Source organism: Chaetodon auriga, chromosome 16 (genome assembly GCF_051107435.1).
Source record: "Chaetodon auriga isolate fChaAug3 chromosome 16, fChaAug3.hap1, whole genome shotgun sequence".
Classification (NCBI taxonomy): domain Eukaryota; kingdom Metazoa; phylum Chordata; class Actinopteri; order Chaetodontiformes; family Chaetodontidae; genus Chaetodon; species Chaetodon auriga.
Window position 1 is genome coordinate 21,331,796 of NC_135089.1, and position 19,941 is coordinate 21,351,736.

The window sequence follows — 19,941 nt, forward strand, 5'->3', positions numbered from 1 at the left end:
GTGATCAGTCTCCACATCTCCTGCTGCTTCAGTTGAAGAGCGTTCGCTGCTGAATGACGCAGCCCTGCCCTGTCTACTGCAGCGAATACTTTTGAGTTGTATTTGTGTGGATGTATAAACAGTCCAATGTCACATCTGCCTCATCACCAAGACGCACAGGCACAGTGGAACATGCTGACACATCATGATGTCAGTGCTCTAAATAGGTTAATGATAAATGTAGAGAAGAACTTGACTTTGAAATGGAGCTCAACACGTGCACTACAGCACAGATACAGTGTGTTGCTACCAGTGCAGAGGTGTCTTATTCAAATCGAGGGAACAGTCTGCAGCAGTGTTCATTTTGGCACCCGATTTTCATTTAGTTTTAGTCTTATGATGAAATTCTGAGTTTTAGTCCTTTGATTTTTGTCACCAAAAACTAATGACATTTAGTGTGGTTATCGCCGGTCTTTCTAAGCATTCTATGTATCTTGAGGCTTCAGATGTTGCCGTCTTTGTTATGTACAGTTACCATAGTTACAGGTGTTCTCTCCATTGTGAGGCTAATGGAAAAGGTACTGTTAAGTTTTATTAGTATTCCACCCACAGCAGCAAATCGTTCAGAGGCTGATTCATGCTGTTCATGAGAAGCTAAAACGCTGGATAACAGCGACCATCTAGTGGAAGTCATGGCTAGCTGATTGCAGACAATAATCCTGGAATTTAGGCCACGTATTCCTCCTGATAGCCACAAAAAAAGACAGCAACGTCAACATTACTTGATCTTACTTTAGCTTACCTTTTATATTTCTGAATATTTTAATAGTTGGTTTCAGCTGTGTTATTGTCATCTCTGCTTTAATTCTGTTTTACTTGAATTAATTAATTTTACTTGAATTAATTTACCTGAAATAATGATTGAATTAAATTATAAGTTTTACTTAGGAGAAACTGGACCCAAATGCTCAACTCAGACACAGAGACAGGAGGAAGAACTGATTTCATTAATGTTTGGATAGCGCAACAGAAGAGTCCAGAAGAATGTGCAGAGAGCAGACAGACAGATAATGTATCCAAATTCACAATACTCACGACAGACAAACTTGCTGGGACAGACGGAGGGTGTGAACCTGATTGAACGATGCTTCTTCTTAACAGTAGAGCAAAATAAATCTTCTAAACAAGACACAATTTGGGGGTTGCAAAGGAAACTGTTTTAATGAACAGGAGCTGTATAGACGCATGAGGGTTGAACTAAAATCATTTTTCTCTTTGTCTTGTTTTCATCGTGGAAAAGAGGTGAACAGATATTTTTCATCACAGTTTTCATTGATGAAATGAACACTGTTCTACAGGGGAACTGGCCCCTCGGTGGAGGCTGTTGATCAGGTTTCCATTAAAGATCTATCTCATCATTTTATTCTGCAGTTTTTAAACTGCACTGATTACTCTGAAGGGGCACTACAGATTTCGTTTGGCATGTGCTCCAAGATCAGAGGGTTTGGGATTTCCAGAAGCAGTTCTGAATCAAAACCAGTTCCAAATTTAGAAAAGAACTGCAGATTTCTTAAGAAATACGTCTTTCGATTCTGCTGTGAAAGCAAATCAGAGTGCTGCTTGTTAACCATGCATCAGCACATAAGTAGTGTTTACAGTATTCTTAATGTAAAACAGTAACAATACAGCAAAATGTAACTGATTATGATGTGTGTGTGAAAGGACAGCTGTGTAATGTAAGATTGCAATGTGTTTTAGGTTTCTGGAGGTTTTAGGAAGGATGTGCTGGATATAATTCTTAGTTGTTTCCGTATGGAAAATGAATAAAGATCGAGTTTTGGATTAATGAAGTGGAGAATATGTTCACTGGTGGACTCAGGGAGGGTAATTGCCTCTGGTGTCCCATGTTCAAAAAAAGTGCCCTCTACTGTGATCCAATGTGCAAGAAAACATTGTAAGTCAGGCATGAAAACTCCAAACCTTTCACCAGAATTTGCCATTTTGTGAGCTATCTAGCTAGCACAGCAATTTTCTAAGATGGCTGGAGAAGGTGAAAATGACAGATCCCAGTGTGCTGTGTTCTGGAGCAAACCGCTGGCTAGCTAACTGTATTGGAGCTGTAGGAGAGTGTGCAATTGCAAGTTGTATTATATTCCTCATTCTTTCTTGATTACATTCTTCAGAGGCTGTTTAAGAATATCCACAGCCCTGCCTCTTTGAAAGGAGGCAGAGATCAAAAGGCTGGAGGAGAAGTATGCTCAGCGGATGGAGGTTAAACAGGAGCAACAGCGTCAGATTCAGAGACATGCTGTGTACCGGGACTTTATGGAGGAGGCATACAATACAAAAAGAGGTAACTTCAAAGATTTGCATGAATTCACGTGTCATATAGAGAATCTTCCAGGAATTAGAGAGCAGTAATTTTGTAATTTTGTCGTAATTTTAACGTAATTATGTTAAGTAACTCCATAGTGCAGAAACTCCAAAACTGCACATCTCTTCACATTTCTTACATAGCAAATCTACACTAATACTGCTACGTGCTTCTGGCTCCGATGCTGTACTCCCTGACTTTGGCTCCTGCCTAAAGCTGCCCTAGCCTTTAGGGCTTGTGAAGGAGGATCTCTATTTCAGTGGAGCTTGACCTCTCTCCTCGACATCTTCCATGCGCAGGCCCCTGACGTACAGAACTTCTACTCTGTTATCCCCCATCTAACATTTAGCTCTATTTTGATGAGCAATGCTGCTGCATGGCTGCAACATGACCCTAGCCTGCAATATCAGACAGCCCTTGTAAAAAATGCACCTTTACTCTGACTGATTAGCTTAAAGGTCCCGTATTATGAAGCTTTTTCAATAAGTTACAGAAGTCTATGATTTCTATAAAACATGTTTTTGAAGCTGTTTGCTGGAAATAGCTTTTAGGAAAAGATTCTCGCCTCCCTCCATTTCCCTCTGTTTCAGTCCCTTTCAGAATGTGCTGTTTCTGGTGTCTTTAGCTTTACATGCAAATGAGCTGCTGCTAATGCTGATGTCCCACCCATAAACTGTTACCATGTTAACGGGATAGTGTAGACTCATGTAGCTCTACCCCTGTGAAAGTACCAGACCCGACAGCAATGACCAGACCGAGTTCTTCAGTTCGGTGTTTGAACCTGAATCGGATCCTGAAGGGAAGGGGAGGCTCCTGCAAAACCTCAGACTCAGAGAATTCAGCAGGATGCTTCTGAATGGTTAGTCAAAAATGTCAATTTTTTTTCTCTTCAATACGAGCGCCCCCTGCACAGGGGGCAGCGTGAGATGCATGCAGTTCAGATGGTCAATAAGTAACAAAAACACGAAAATAGCATATGTCCAATTTAGTGCGTGTGCTGATTTCACCACATCACGAAAACCACACAAGCCTGGTATCATATAAAAGCAGAGTCCGAAGGTCCTGGTTGTTTACATAAAGAGGAGGGGGTTTCTAGAGTGGGGGGAGCGCTCTTCATGTGATATACTGTCTCTGGGGTTGCTGAGACATTGACCAGTCAAACTGCAGTTAGTTTCAGCACTCGTCATTTACACATGAATGGGCAGAGCGCACACAGACGACGCTGCTGACCAGCACTACTGGCCATTCACTTCAAGCTAAGTAGCTAGCGAGCGCACACACAATCAAATCTGCAAATACTGGTATGCAAGGTTTCTTATTTCTTTAGCTTTATACATACATGAACTGTCATTTTTTGTATTTGTTTGTATCAGTCCACATGTGGCAATTGTGCAACAATGCAGTCAGAGCCTGGGAACATATGCTGCCAGGAGGTGTTACAGGTCACATTATCTTTACCTACGTTTATGATAGCAGTTTATGTTTGCAGATAAAAGATACTCACCTCATGTTGTGCATAATAGGTTACAAGACAGCTGCAGCAGCTGGATGAAAGGCCTCCATGCATTATCGACCATCCAGGTGGAGAACCTGTTTGCCTAAATGTGTTCTCACTGCAGAACGCATACAACACTTACAGGGCTGATTACCGTCCTTTACAGCTATGGGGGATAGAGCAGTGAGTTTCATCTATAATAACCTACTTAATTTCACTGTTCATACACCATAATAAACTAAATATAGTCAGCCATTGCCACAAATTATTATTTTTTTCTTGAACATATAGCCAAGTTTTTCCAAAGCAAATACTGTATATTACACATTTATTCACATGAAATATTTTACAGATATACAATAAAAGTGTATTGACTGCAGTCATGAATATTTGTAGATGGAAATACAGTACAAGTGAAGGATTCACTGAATCCAAATTAGAAAAATGTGAATTCAGATGTTGACATTATAGAACCTGTTGACTAACATAATGTTCAGTTTTCTCAGTTGGGAGTTTCCTGACACCCAGGGAAGATACGTAGCCGGTGATGACCTCCTCTTTGACTGGATGCTCATATTGTGAAGACACGTCCGGCAGGATGTTTATCTTCAGAATCTCAGCCCTGTATGATGATAGGTCGACCAAGGTCTTCTCCATGATCATGTCCATCAAATCATCAATATACCTTGTGTGATACAGACACACAAAACACACACACCCAAAAAAGTGAATCACTAGTAACATTTACTAGATTATTCAACAAATTTTAATAAAGTGACATCTTGCACTTTGAATATTGTAGTTTCTCAGGTATTTAGGTGTGTTTTTTGGTTTATTTATTGTGTTGAAAGTACGGAGTTGCAGTACTTTGTATCACGTACAATATAAATGTTTATTTTTTGAGTGGGAAAAAAGTTAACACTTACGAATGTGGCCTCAGTCTTCACTGGTTTGGCTCTGCATTCTCCCTTCAAGGACTTTGGAAAGCTCAGTTTGGAAAGAGGATCTCCTGATGATGTGGTGGCTTGTCCTCTATCAGCATTACAACAGTAGTCCTTGCAGGACACTGTAGCCTGGACAGCTGGAACAAAAGCATATTGTTATGATAACAGGGCATACTTAGGAGTAAAACATGACAGCACTGTTACAGTATAAATTCAAGCACTGAAGGCTGCAACAGCTCACTGCTACACTTGATCAACAGCAGGTAACTGTAATAATGCACTGGCCTATACAAAAAAAGAGAAGTGAAATCAACTTTATCTTGCATGAATAGCTGTGCCAACAGCTACATACAGCGTAAAAAAGTGCAGATTATACTGTGATGTAGCAGTCACAAAGATACACTCATTTTGCCCTGGGCTGTGCTAACATATTGCAGTTTAGAAAACATTTCCAAATGCATTATTTTTACAAATTCCCGAAGCTTAGACTCAGCGGAGCGTCTGTGTACGTATCGCTTGACCGAGTCCGTCGCCGGGTTCGCTTGTGGAGACCATGCTGATTGCTACCCAGAAGCTAGCAGCTAGCGTTAGTTTGTGCTTTATGGCAAAACGCACGCTACAACACGCAAGAGTTCGCGCTACTCAACAAAAGAAACACACAACTCATTACTCGTATGCTTACATGTCCTTCGTCTGCAGGCATTCCACGCAAAGCTGGAAGTGACGCCTCCCGGCTAATCCTGCCTCGAAGTGACCGAGGTTGGAGAAACAGTCATCCTTGAAGTGGTTAACACACACACACACACACACACACACACACACACACACACACACACACACACACACACACAGGTTTTTGCCAACTGTAGCGGGGACGTTGACTTCAAAAATGAATTCAACTCACGCCACTCTTCTGTCCTCTGCGGCTGGTAGCCGGTGGAGCGATTTGTGCTCGTCTTTACAGCGGTGCTTTAGACAACGAAAGGGCGGATGTGTGAGAAGGTAGCGCTGTATCTGGTGTGTGGAGAGACATCCCCTGTCCCGAGTCGAATATAGATCTCTGAGTCTTTCTCCGTCACTTAAAGTTAATTTTACCCGATCCCTGGGAAACAGCAATACCGCCATTTTGTTTTACTGCTGCCAAGGTGCGTGCGCACATCGGTTCACGTCTCATTGTTTACCAATAGTAAAACGGTCTATACTTCGCCCGCAGCACTTTTAGTTTTGTACAAAATATCTCATTTCAAATCACAACAGGCTTCACATGCATAGCAACAGTAACCAAGGGGGGCGGAGCCTAAAAAGGGTTCCAAATAATGCCTTTTTTCGTGTGTATACAGGCATCAAAGGACAGCGATGACGTCATCAGAAGCCTTTGATCTCAAAAGATACTTCAGTGAACAGTCTCATACAAACCCAACATAACACAATCATAACTAGCTATATCACGACAAGTTATTTTTTTCTACGACTAACTGGTATATAATAGAGAGCAACATGAATCAGTTTCACACGATGGAAAGAAAACAAAACGTTATACCAAACCAGAAAGGTGCAGGTAGCACAGATATTGCAGAACAGATGCAGGATCTTGAAAGACAACTCTGTGCCGTGGCTGCTCAATTGAGCGGTCGGACCCCAAAGCTATTTCAGACGGTGAACAGTCGGGCACCAGAGCCAGTTGATGCCTACCTTGAATTCAGGAGGAAGAAACGTATGGACGAAGAGCTTAAAGCAAACATGGAGGAGTGCAAACAGACATTGGAGAGTTTGCAACAGCGCATAGATGGGTTGCACAAGACGGTTGAGGAAATGAAAGATTTTGGCATGGAGACATATTTGATTGACAAAAGAGGTACTCAAACTGCTCGGAAAGCAGAGATGATGAAGAAAGAGCGTATTCGAAAGGAGGCAGAGATCGAAACAATGGAGCTTAAGTGTGCTCAACTGAAGGCGTTTACACAGGAGCAACAGCATCAGATTCAGAGACATGCTGTGTATCGGGACTTTATGGTTGAGGCGTACAATGCAAATAGAGCTAAATACAAAGATCTGCAGGAATTCAAAGATCATATAGAGATTCTTCTCCAAATTAAAGAACAGCACTGTAGGAGTGACCTTGAGGCACAACCTTACAAGCTGAGAAAAGACCTGCAGTCATTAGAGGAAGAGCTTGAACTGCTGTATGTTAACAATGACAACCAGCTTTCCAATCTCAGGGGAGAGTTAGTTTTGGCAGAAGCTGATCATCAGATATTGAAAAAGCAGTGGGACATCCTTCAGGAAACAGTAACAATGAAAGATGCAGTGGTTGGAGACGTTAAGTTTGCGATCCGAAGCCTCTATGATAAAATAGCTATGACTCTTCATAGTAAAGGATTGGTGGCAAACGAGGAAGACATGTATGTGATTGACACAGGGAAACAACTGAAAGAGATCAAGTTCTTCATCGAGGAGTACAGGGACTTACTGAAACAGTATCGATCGTCCTCACTCAAAAAGAAGGATGATAGGAGGAAAGAGCTCAGATTGCGGCGTGAAACTCTCAACAATAAAAGGAATGAGACACAGAAAACTGCTGGAGAACAAAGTCTGAATGAAGGGATGAAGCTAAGACAGGGACAGTTCAACTACCATGCTGGGGCAGACCATCACATTAAACAAGTGAAGGAGAACGAACCTGTCCATTTGCCACCACTTTCCAGAGCAGCCAAGCTGAAATCTGAAGATGTTGTTTCTGCAAAAGGATTAGTTCCTCGACCGCATATTTTCACTGCTGGTGCTGAGGGCTCCCACAGCTCTTCACAAGACATGGGTATGTCATTGCACAGAGTGGGCACTGCTCAAACTGGGTCCACCAAGCAGTATTCAGTCAGAAACAATCTGCAGCCCACCCACCTCCCACCAATCTTCCCAAAGAAAACATATGCAGGACGACGCCCTCGTGCTGGTGTGGAGGGTTCCCTCTAATGTCCTCAGGATCTGGGTAAATCATTGCCCAGAGTGGCCACTGCACAAACCTGGGACAGGAAGTCTTAAATGACCAATCTCTGAAATTCTCTATCCGCACCTGACTTGGCTGCATGGCCTTTTGCATCACAGAGAGGTTCTGGTTCAGAGCAGACCTTTCTGCACAGAGTTAACATGTTCTCTGTGTGTATGTGTGCGCATGTGTGTGCCTGTGTGTGTCAGAGTTTACTCCGGGTGCTCTGGTTTCCTCAGATTAACAGGCAATAATAATAATGACAATAATAATGATAACAACGACGACAACAACAACAACAACAATAATAACAATAATAATAACAACAACAATAACCACAATCATAATCATAATCAGTCATAATCATAATCATAATAATCATAATAATTAATCATTACGACAACGATAAAAAAAACTACAATAAAATAGAATAAAAAACAACACAAACTAATAAACAAACAAAAAATAAATCTAAATCAAAATTGTCAAACTGAAACAAAACAAAAGACATCAATAATCAAAGAAGTGGAAATAAAAGAAAAAGAAATATGATACACGGACTCTCATTTTTCATTTAACACTGCATAAACAAGACTCTACTGATCACAAATATATGGGACCTTGTACTGTTGAATACAGGGTATCTTGTCTATCTGCACAATGCCTAAAAGTTGTCAGAATGCCTTCTAATGTATGGGTTACTGGGTTCAGTGGAAGAGATATTTACTCACCCTAACATTTTCAAGTAGACCTCCATGAATAGTGCAGTAATATCCCTTCTTTCAAAAGCAGAAAAACTACATTCAGTTGAAATATCAAACTCACATGTGAATATGGCCATGCTTTTTAGATTTCTGTCTTCATGCTGAAATTTCAAACAAAACAACAAAGCTTCATTTTCCAAGGAAATCCAAAGATAGCAACATATGTCATCACTTACCTAAACTGGTTTTCACATTGTTTTTATTCATTTAACCACACGGTCATTTGGGCTCTATGATAGCCTTCTCCGTACATTGCTTCAATCCTGCAGCCATGTAAGTCAGCTGGACAAGTGATGAGCAGTTCACAAGTGTGACTGCCACTCATTTTCTAGTGTTTTAGCTTTGTACAGCACATTAGGCTTACTCTAAAGGAAATGAAAGTATTTCCCAAAATGTAGACTTATCCTTTTTAAGACGATTCATTGCTGTGCTAAATGAAGCCTCACAAGGTCACTAGCATGGCAGCTAGCTTCTTTTGCGCTCACCTCACTTTTATGTCCACACAGAAGGTTCCAATTTGTGGAAGCTTGACCCAATCTGTGCTGATTTGATGGGTGGAGCCAATTGCATTCACAAGTTAGCATCCCAAATAAAGATAAATATTACACAGTAACACGTTATAAAACAAGACAATATGTACAAACATTTTTAATAAACTAGCAGGAAGAAATGTATATATATGACATCTCATTACAACACATTGAGTCAGATGAATATACTGAAGGACACACTTAAGATAACTTCCCAAAATGTCACCCATTTCAGATCTCCACAACCTGGTACCTACAGAGCAGTGATGGGAATTCCGGTTCTTTTAAGAGAACCGGTTCTTACGGCTCGGCTCTCTTAAAGCCGTAACGGAGTAAATTTACTCGAGTACTGTACTTAAGAATTTGTACTTTACTTGAGTATTACATTTTTTTTTTTTTGTTATTTTTTTTACTTTCACTCGATTACATTTCAAAGACAAATATTTTACTTTCTACTCCACTACATTTTTAAGAAGGCTGGGAAGTACTCGTTACTTTTAGTTTAGCTGTTGTTGTTGTTGTTTGTGTCTTATTCTTCCCTAAAATGCAATTGGTCACAATCCCTTCAAAGAAGGGAACAAATCACAGTACCTGCTCTCAACTGGGATCTACGTAAAAGCGGAAGTATGTCATCACGCACACACAGCTAGCAATATAAGGACTTCTGTCTTCCATCACGCTCCCTGTTTCAAAAAATGAAACACGGTAATGGCAGCAGCAGAACAGGAGAGCACGTTGGAGTCCAGTGCATTTACTGTCAATCAACAAGGGCTACAATAATCAACAATACAATACAATACAATACAATAATAATATACAGTTTTCATTTCTCTGAGCATCTGAGAAATATCCTCCCTCAAATGTTCCTGCTGAAAATGAGTTTGTCTTTGTTGTTTCATAACTGCTGACTACTGTAACTGAGATAACAGGAGAGAACAGCACATTCTTGCATTTACTCCCCATTCAGTTCTCATGCATGCTGTCATATTGTGATGCACAGCAAACAACAAAATGTTGTTTAATAAAGGTGTTAAATAAATAATAAAAAAAATGAGTGACAATGGCTGTCCTTTTTTGATGATGCGATTCATTACTATGTTTTTATAAGTGTTTCATTAGGCTTTGTGTAGCTTAGTGGTTCTACAAGCCAGCAAAAGTGCAAACATTACAGCAATGCATTGATGTATGAAAATATACTTTTATTTGTACTTTTTAAAGCATGTACTTTTGAATACTTGAGTATTTTTAAAAGCAATTACTTTTGTACTTTTACTCGTGTAATGTTTTGACTGAGCTACTTTGACTTGTAGTGGAGTAATATTTGACCATTAGTTTCAGTACTTAGACTCAAGTACTGGGGTTGCGTACTTCGTCCACTACTGTGTAGTTGACCAATCACGTGTGGCTTGAACAGAAAAACAGTTGAGAAAAAAAAAAAAAAGAGCCTGCTCTAAGAGCCGTTTCGTTCACATCACTACTAAAGAGCATTTTTAAGGGAAACTTAAAGAGGACAACGTAAAGGAGAGTGAACACAGAGAAAACTTTATCAGTAACATTATATAAACTCAGATGGCATGAAACAGAACATCTGCCATGACATTATCACCACCTCTACGGTTGCAAAAATAGAGCCCACCTCATCAAACACAAGTATGATGACCAGAGACGAAATAATACTGAACAAAGAAAACTTTGACTCCTTTTATCCTGTGCCATGAAGTTTAAAAGGTTTGTCAAATTGAGGGGCAGCTAACACAGGACAAGCACACATGCTGGAAAAAAAAAAAAAAAAAAAAGTGGAGTAAGGTTTACCCAGAAAAACCTTGGTAACAATTTTCAAGGTATTTTTCAAGGCTTTTAACTGGCTGGACCTATTATTTATTTATTTATTTATTTATTTATGCATTATTTGAGTAACATTTACTCAAAACAAGCTTGGTAACAATTTCCACACATAAATTCTTTGTAATTTTACTCTGGAAATTCTGAAGTAACATTTACTTCCCAGTCAGAAATACAAAACATGAAATGCTTTTAAACAACAGTACTTTTCTTATGCTTGCAAGCTGATAAACAGTTTTGTCTTTTGTTTTCAGCAGTCATCACTTGCAATTGCAAGACCTAACAGTGACTAAACATGAATGGAAAATGGAGAATACTTTAATTATTTTTACAAATTCACTACTAATGTTATTCTGTCCACCCAAATGAGATTAGCTGATTAACTGATCTTTCTTTCTTTCTTTGCAAGCTGTTGTTTTCAAGGTCAGTAATGAATCCACAGGCTCAATCTGACACTGTATGAAAGAAAACAATGTATCTTGAACTAGACCATGTTTTATTTGTCCACTACTTAATCACTGTAGCAGAATGAATTGTCTTTACATACAATAGTGGTTCTATGTGTATGACTTTAAGGTTCATGTGGCTATATGGGAACAATAATGTTCCTGCCTGATTTGGCTGTAATAGTATTAATCCACCACTAGAGGTCTATATATGTCCACAATATTTTAAGTGGTTTCTGGAATTGTCCATGAATTCTTCTTGGTTATCATAAGCCTGATCCATACACAGTAGACAGATCACAGTGTGATAACTGTGATTGTTAACAGATAGTTTATCTGTACAATATGACCCAAAGTACACACAATGAGAGTAGATATTTATGACTTTTTATGGTCCTAAATATTATAACAGCAGCTCTCTCTGGGTCTGTTTATTTATATTCTGTGATGTGTAAATTTCCGTCTTTGAAATTTCAAATGCCAAAGATTTTATTTCCATTATATACTTTTGGGCATTACAAATTCAGATCTCAAAATTCAACAACAAAAAAATCCAAATTCTAGTTCCAGTCAAATTGGTTTGGTCATGTCACAACAAGCCCTGTTTGGTCTGACATCCACAGTGTAGTATTCCTCCACCTATTTTATTGAGTTTAAGCTAACATTAGTGGCTCTTTCCTGCTCTCTCATTCAAATTTTAATTCCATCATGTTATTTTTCTGATCATCCAAATTTTGTTAAACATCATTTTGTGATGTTCTTGGCATGAATTTATAGAGGCACAAATTAATATCTTCGTACAAAATGCACTTGTGAAAAACAGACCATGGGTCCTCCCAAATATTAAATGTTGTAAAGGGACAGAAAATGCGTTGATAGCCAGTGTTTTGTGGACTACATTGACTAACGTCTTGGGAAATGCAGTTTGACTCGAAGATTATAAATACCAACTGTGTCTGTACACAGTCACATTGTGGGGAGTCGCCGCTCTTATTGGGACAAAACACAAGTCCCCATAATGTAAATCATTAAATTTTAGGGTGATGACTTGGGTTGAGGTTGGGGTAAGGTTAGGTTTAGGTTAAAGTTAGGTTAAAGCTGCAGTAGGTAACTTGTATGAAGGTAATTTTTATACAATGCCCTATGCCCAGACAGCAGTCCATGAAACATGTAATCTGTATAAAAAAACAGCTCCATTGGTCCCTCCTACTGCTCCTACTGCGATTTGTAAGAATCCACCGTGCCCAACACAAAACAACCAATCAGAGCCAGAGGAGCATCTGAGGGAGTGTCTGACATCTGTCAATCACTATTCACACACGCTGTGAACCGCCCCCTCCCTCCACTCATGCTACCGGCTGCTGCTCAATCAAACAGCTCTGTGAGCGGCGTCAGGAGGCTAGTGAAAGCTATGGCGGAGCAACAGCCACCCGCAAAGGAGAAACTGCCCAAACCGCCGCTGCCATCAACAGCATATACGGCTAAGACAACAAATAACCATAAAGCTAATATGGTGATTGTTACAGTAAGCACATATGCAGGGTTCTCACGATTGAGCGTGACAGTCACGCTTTCGGTCTTTTGTCACGCACTCCCGCCACACATTGTATTTCTCAGGGCAGGGCATGTGTGCAGCGGAGAGGGAGGGGGAGTGATGTGGACCTTGTGTTGGTTAAAATTTTCAGGCTAAGTCTGCTCTCTTCGATCTTACATACTATAGTTTTAAGGGTTAGGGTTAGCCAAGTAGTGGTTATGGTCATGGTTAGTCTCCAGGAAATGAATGTAAGTCTATGTAGTGTCCCCAGCAGTGTTGAAAACACAACTGTGTGTGTGTGTGTGTGTGTGTGTGTGTGTGTGTGTGTGAGATTCTGTGTGCCTGCACATGTGTGTGACATCATAGCAGTCTTGCTGATGACTATAGATCAGTCATGTGTCGACCCCTCAGTAACTCAGACTTCAGTATTGATCCCTGCTGATGTCATTGATTTGCTGCTCAAAGTTGATTGGCTGATGACTTATTGATTATGCAGAAAATTAGCGCATGCCAGCTATTGATGGCAGTTGGAAAGGCTATTTATAAAACACATCCCATAACAGATTATTGATTATCTCCTTAGTAACAGTCATCAGCATAATCACTGAGGGATGTCGGTCACACGAAAAATTCTACTAACAGTTTTTATGACAGATTTTGTTGTGCACGTTACTGGGTTTGGGGAGGCATGGTGGCACAGCAGGTAGTGCGCGTGCCTCACAGCAAGAAGGTTGCCGGTTCGATCCCCGGGTCGGGCGAGGGCCTTTCTGTGTGAAGTTTGCATGTTCTTCCCGTGCACGTGTGAGTTCCTCCGGCTTCCTCCCACAGACCAAAACATGCTCATTAGGTTAATTGGTGACTCCAAATTGCCCTTAGGTGTGAGTGTGAGCATGAATGGTTGTCTGTCTGTATATGTTGCCCTGCAATCGACTGGCGACCAGGGTGTACCCTGTCTCTTGCCCATTGACAGCTGGGATAGGCTCCAGCCCCTGCAACCCCGAAAGGGATATAGAAGATGAATGATGAATGTTACTGGGTTTGTACCAAAATCTTACCAGAGGTTCTAGTTATGCCAGGATTAGACAGCATATAATCTAATCACTCTATCAGATGAGGTGCCATAATTTTTTGCTTTGGCTCACCTGAGAGATATAGCAGCTGGATATGACGAATCATAGCTTACAGAGGTGACACAGAGAAGTGGTTGGTGACTGCTCCACCTGACTGCACCAAAAACTAATGTCTTTGTATGTAAACAAGATTGTATGAATGAAGGTGAACCTGGAACTATCATTAACCCAGATGCATGTATTGGTTGTCTTTGACTGCAACATACTACATGGGTTAAAACGAGCAACACCTGTCTGACGCCACAGCCCAGTCTCATGCCAAAGCCTGCAATAGACCCAGGTGAGGCAAAACTTAATTAGAGGATAGCCTGTCAGTCATGTTTTGCCTCACCTAGGTCTGAATAATAGTGTGTGAAGGTGCAGTACCAGCAGGGTGCGACAATGGTGTAAGCTGAGGCCAAATGTAGTATAAAGGGCAACAAAGTCCACTGGAGGTGGAGGTCGGGGTAGGGTGGTGGATCAAGAACTACACAAAGGAGTCAAGGGTTCAATTCCAGTGTGAAACCGGTGTTTCTTTCAAGGAAGTAGTTATTTTAAACCCAACTGCAATCTTTTCATAAACCTGAACAAGTAGTTTTGGTGCCAAAGGCTAACCAAGCTGCTACTGTCACCTGAAATGTGTTCCTGCAAAAGTCTAACCAGACATTGCATATTTTTTATGACTAATGGACCATGGAATGAGAATGTGTTCATTTCACAGCTAGGTGAGGCAAAACATGAACCCGACACTGTGAGCAGTGGATCTCTTACAAGCTCTTGTGTGATACTGGGTTGATTGATAACATTTGGTCTGACCTTGGCATTAGACTGTGTCTGTACTCAAAACTTCAGATAACAGGAGTATTTAATTGGTAATCGCTTAACACAAGAAATCTGTGTTATTTCTGTGCATAAATTATTTGATGTATGAGCCTTAAGTCTAACAAGGAAGTTAAAATAGTTAAAAAAAAACAAACAAACAAAAACCTCTTGTCAAATGTGAATGAAAGTTTGTACTGTATACCAGTTCTGTGTTATAAATACAATGGTACAGAATGGACATCAATAGACTTCAATGCACTATATAACTATTACTGTTAAAGATAAAAGCTGGCAGTCAGGTCAATGTCAAAAATGTTTTTTTTTTATTGTGTGTAACAAATTAGTTATGGAGTATTAGCAGACTAGCAGCTGTGTTAGATGTGTTAGATACAGTTTTGATGCTATGTTCCTCTTATAGATAGATAGTTACTTTGCTGTGGATTGCAGTCTGACCTTATTTGCTCATTTGTTTCTTTCCATATGTGATTTTTCCCATGTATTTTATTGCACCAGACATAGCTCAAAGCTAATCTTCATCTGTGGTCCCAGGATGGAGGCCAGTGAGGTACAGACTGAGGTAGTAAAAGAAAACAGTCCAAATAAGGGTATTTATGTAGATATAGCAGGCCTACTGCCAAAGCAGTGCAAAAAACAAAGTATTTTCTATGAACAGCAAAAATCCTGTCATACATTTCAAATTTATGGACAGATCAGAAGAACTCATCAATAGGACATAATTAGCACTGTTCAAACATGTAGTTATGTTGTCACTCTAAATCTAAAAAGGCATTTCACCATCTTCAACCTCTCATCCACTCTTTCTCCTTTACTCTCACTTTTGGATAACTTCCCGTGGACCACAGAAAGAGAAGGTGTTCTCTCTTGTCTCTGTAGGAGGCGATATCCAAAGCCCTCCCAGACAAAGCTGGTCCATGCTGTCTCCTCAGTATGCATCACTGAGCCCACTGGGCCACAGGGTGTTCTTGTGTGTGTGTATGCGTGTGTGTGTGTGTGTGTGTGTGTGTGTGTGTGTGTGTGTGTGTGCATATGTGTGTGTGTGTGTGTGTGTGTGTGTGTGTGTGTGTGTGTGTGTGTGAGGGGGGAGGGCCACGACAGATGTTATGTATGTCCTTACATAACTGACAAATGAGTAGAGTCAGAGAAAGTCATTGGAGTCAGCAGGAAATTAGAAACTATCAAGTACACATCAAATGCTGTATTGAGTATATATTTGTAACCTTGGCCCCCACCTCAAATTCCCTGGTAAAATTATTGGCAGTTTAAATATATTTCAGAGAAGCAAAAACTGAAGAAGACTCACCCTGATATTGATGAAATGACACTGTTTGAGACTAGAAATTCAAGTCATGCTACACTAATTTGAAAAAACAATTTTCAATCTTATCAGAATAATTAGAATAATAAGTCATAACTTCAGGAACAAGTCAGAATGTCTGGTACTTTTCAACCTGGGTCTTATTTTCAGAATTGTTTCCATTCTGAGCTATGAGACGTGCTAAATTTGCACTCCCTACCTGCATTCAAGAGAGCTGGGATTTCAGGAATCCTGCAAAACAGCACAGCGCAAGTGCATTCATGCAACATAAACTTGCTCAGACAATTTCAGATGTGTGTCAGTGAGTAGACACAGAAATTAGCCCTCTGGGTTAGCTATTGGAGCTAACTACATAGGGGCGTACACCCCCAAGTGAATGCTACGAAATTTTAAGCAATTGCCATCAAAATCAGCACACAGCAGCACAGCTTTTGGCTTTCTTTCTTTCTTTCTTTCTTTTTTTTTTTCAGAGTTTTGATATAATCCATACGGTTTTGAAATTCTACATTTACTGTCTTTAAGTTACATTTTACACAAGTCAAATCACTTCTCAAAAAGACTGAGGCCTGTCAGTCATGTTAGTGGTGATTTTCAATGCCTTGACATTTTTATATATTTCTCTTATCAAAAACATTGATCGCAAAATGCTATACTATGCTTATATTTGGCACAAACTCAGCACCTATAATATGAGAGCAGCAAGATTGTCATCAGCTACGTTTTCTTTAAATCAACTTTAAAAGCACAAATGTATTTTCAGTTTTTGCAAAAAATATAGGGGCAGTTGAACAATATGGAACAACAATGTTTATTCATTTGTATTGTATTGGTATGCATTTGGAGTCATGATTGTGTCCACCTGACGAATCAGATCTCTATTCTCCTTTTTAATGAAGTTTAATAACTAAGTTCAGGAACAAGACCACAACTCAAACACACCCTAATTCATACCAAAGTATTTAAGCGCTCCAGATTCATTCATTTCTCCTTCAACTCATTCTCTGCATGACTCACGCTAAACTCTAACATAAATCACTACCTCAGTTCATGGACCAGGAACTCTTCCTCAATCCTTCGGACAGCGACCTGTTCAACGATGAACCAACTACTGAAGTCCCCGAATCATCTGCATCTCCTCAAATCCAACGCCACCAGCAAATCCAGATGTGCTCAGAATTCCACTTCCCCTGATGATTGCAGCTCTCAACCCCTGACAATTCCCACGTAGCTCCAGGGGACGACCTCCTCTCCGCCCTCTGAAAAACACCGTTCCCAACAGACACCTCTCTCCCACCTGCTCGAGGTCCAAGCACTCGAGTGACAGGCGAAGCCTCCATCATACGCATATACCTAAACAACACTCCGACCACTCCCCAGCGTCAAACACATTCACTTGTAGCTAGTCTTAAACACATTCTCAGGCAGCGAAACATCCACTTCCACAACTCTGACAGGAAAGGAAAACTGTTCAACAAGTCTCAGCAAGCAACATCTCCTTCCCGTGTGTCCCAAGTGCTTCTGGGTTCCCAGAACCATGCTGAAGCCAACGCCGATGACATCACGATGTAGCGCACATACACTAAAGAAACTCATCCGTCCTCATCAGCCCTTCCACAGGGTCAGGTCGTATCAAACCATACTTAAGCTCACTTCATTTCTGAGCTCTCTCATCCTCTCCCCTTTGCCATCAAAACTTCACAATCAACCCGAGCACATGCATCCCTTCACCCCAACATCCTTTCTTCTTCCCCTGTCTCATCTCAACCTTTCCTATTACATTTTCATCAGTCACAACAGCTCCTCACACTGTATTTCCCACCAGCTCTGGTGCTCCATCCAGCGACTAACAATGCTATTATTAGCCAAAACCTTTTATTTTCTCCAGTTTCTCTTTCCCCCCTCCCTTCCCCCATCACCCCCATGTTTTCAGTGTTTCTCATCATCTATTTAGCCACCTTTTCCTGCCACAGCTCCGCAATTGGCAGATCCTAGTGCTCTCCCCACTTATTTCCCTCCACCTAACGGTTTCTCCCTAGCCTCCGCTCTACCTCCAGTATGCCCAGTCACATCAGCCTGACCATCACCCGAGTCACCCACAATCAGGATACAGATCCTCCCTGGTAACTATGTCGACCTCACTTTACTGATTCATCCATCCACATGTAATCCGCATATGCTGAGGGTAATACAAAACGTTCTAGACCCCCTCCTGTTCCAAAGAACTCACAATAGCCAAATTTGCATTCTCTTTTTCTCTATATTGTGACACAATCTATTCCGCTTTCACTGACTGTAGGTCAGAGCTGGACAACTACTTGTCCTTAATCCTAGATCTAGCCCAGCAATTCGGTGGTAATAGTTTCTACATGTATCACACACTTTTTGTATCCCAAGCAGCCGATCGCCTGCAACAATACAACCAAGGAAACTACTGGGGAACTCCAGACCCAGAGTTATATTGACACGTTTTCACCGCTCGTTCCTCCCTGGATTGCCACTCATGTGGCGCACCTGCCCAGCCAAGCATAGCCTGTGTAAGTACCTCAACACTCCCATTAACATCCATGTCTTAGCCACCGCCCTAAAGATTCAGCCTGACTGCCAATTACCTAATACAAGGATTGACCTACAGTTTCCACCCGGGTTTGCAGATTGTGCCAGATTCCACATACATATATATAACAACTTGCAATCAACCATATCAGAGCCAGACACAGTGAATAAACTCCTAGCCTCAGAAGTCAAAGAGCTTTCATGATAGGCCCCTTTTCCAGTCCACCCCTCTCCTCATTCAGAATCAGTCCGATCAGCGTAACTGCCAAAAAAATATTGAGGAAAAAAGAGACTCATCATAGACCTATCATCCCCCCTACTGCTCATCCGTCCCAAGCATCAACAGCCTAATCCCTAGCCCAGACTTCTTCATGCACCATTCCACAATCGATCATGCAATCTCCCTCATATGTCTCGCAGGCCAAGGAGCCTCGTTGTCCAAAGTAGACATCACCAGTGCCTTCAAAGTCCTTCCCATTCACCCGACTTCTGGCCCCTTTTCGGTGTTCACTGGAAGGGCGCATACTACTTTGCAGTGCGTCTAACATTCAGATGCAAAAGCAGCCCCAAAATATTTGATTCCCTAGCAGAATCACAAAGCCCTGTACATCATACATCTCTTAGATAACTTTCTTACTGTCTCACCACCATCTTCCCCAGCAAATGCTTTTACCACTCTCACTACCTCATTTCATAAACTCGGAGTTCCCATCTCCCCAGACAAAACAGAAGATCCCAGCACATCCTTAGACTTTCTTGGTATCACCCTCAACACCCTCATGCCAAGTATCACTGAACCCACTGAAGAAATCCAGCAAATCACCTGACTCATTTCCAATTTCCTCCTGTCCCACAGGTGCACCAAACACCAACTCCTTTCACTTCTAGGACACCTCTATTATGTCACTTGCATCATCCCCCTAAGGCCGATCATTCTCTTCTTCTCATCCCTCCACAATTACGTCACGCTCGACAAAACATGTAAGCATGGAGCTAAAACTATGGCACCAATTCCTTTTGTCCTGGAACAGTATCTCCTTCCTCTATGACAATCATGTCACCAAGCAGGAAAACATGCACCTGTTCACAGATGCCACCCCTCGCATCACATTCGGTGGCTACTATGGCGGAAAGTGGTTCTCAGCCGAATGGCCTAGCGAATTTGCAACTCTCTCCCCTTCCTCCAGCATATGCGAACTGGATCGGGTCGCCATAGTCGTCATTCTGTGG

The 19,941-nt window shown here is 41.1% G+C and overlaps 1 long non-coding RNA gene and 1 pseudogene across 1 annotated transcript; one reads left to right on the top strand and one right to left on the bottom strand.

Annotated features, from left to right (window-relative positions):
* Window positions 1-4,144: 4,144 nt before the first annotated feature.
* Window positions 4,145-5,947, bottom strand: LOC143334481 (uncharacterized). The gene is made up of 3 exons (XR_013078335.1): window positions 5,475-5,947; window positions 4,775-4,929; window positions 4,145-4,533 (listed from the first exon to the last, which is right to left on the bottom strand). It is a non-coding gene; the product is annotated as an uncharacterized LOC143334481 (long non-coding RNA).
* A 9,425-nt stretch (window positions 5,948-15,372) lies between these two features.
* LOC143333906 (uncharacterized) lies at window positions 15,373-19,538 on the top strand (annotated as a pseudogene).
* Window positions 19,539-19,941: the final 403 nt, after the last annotated feature.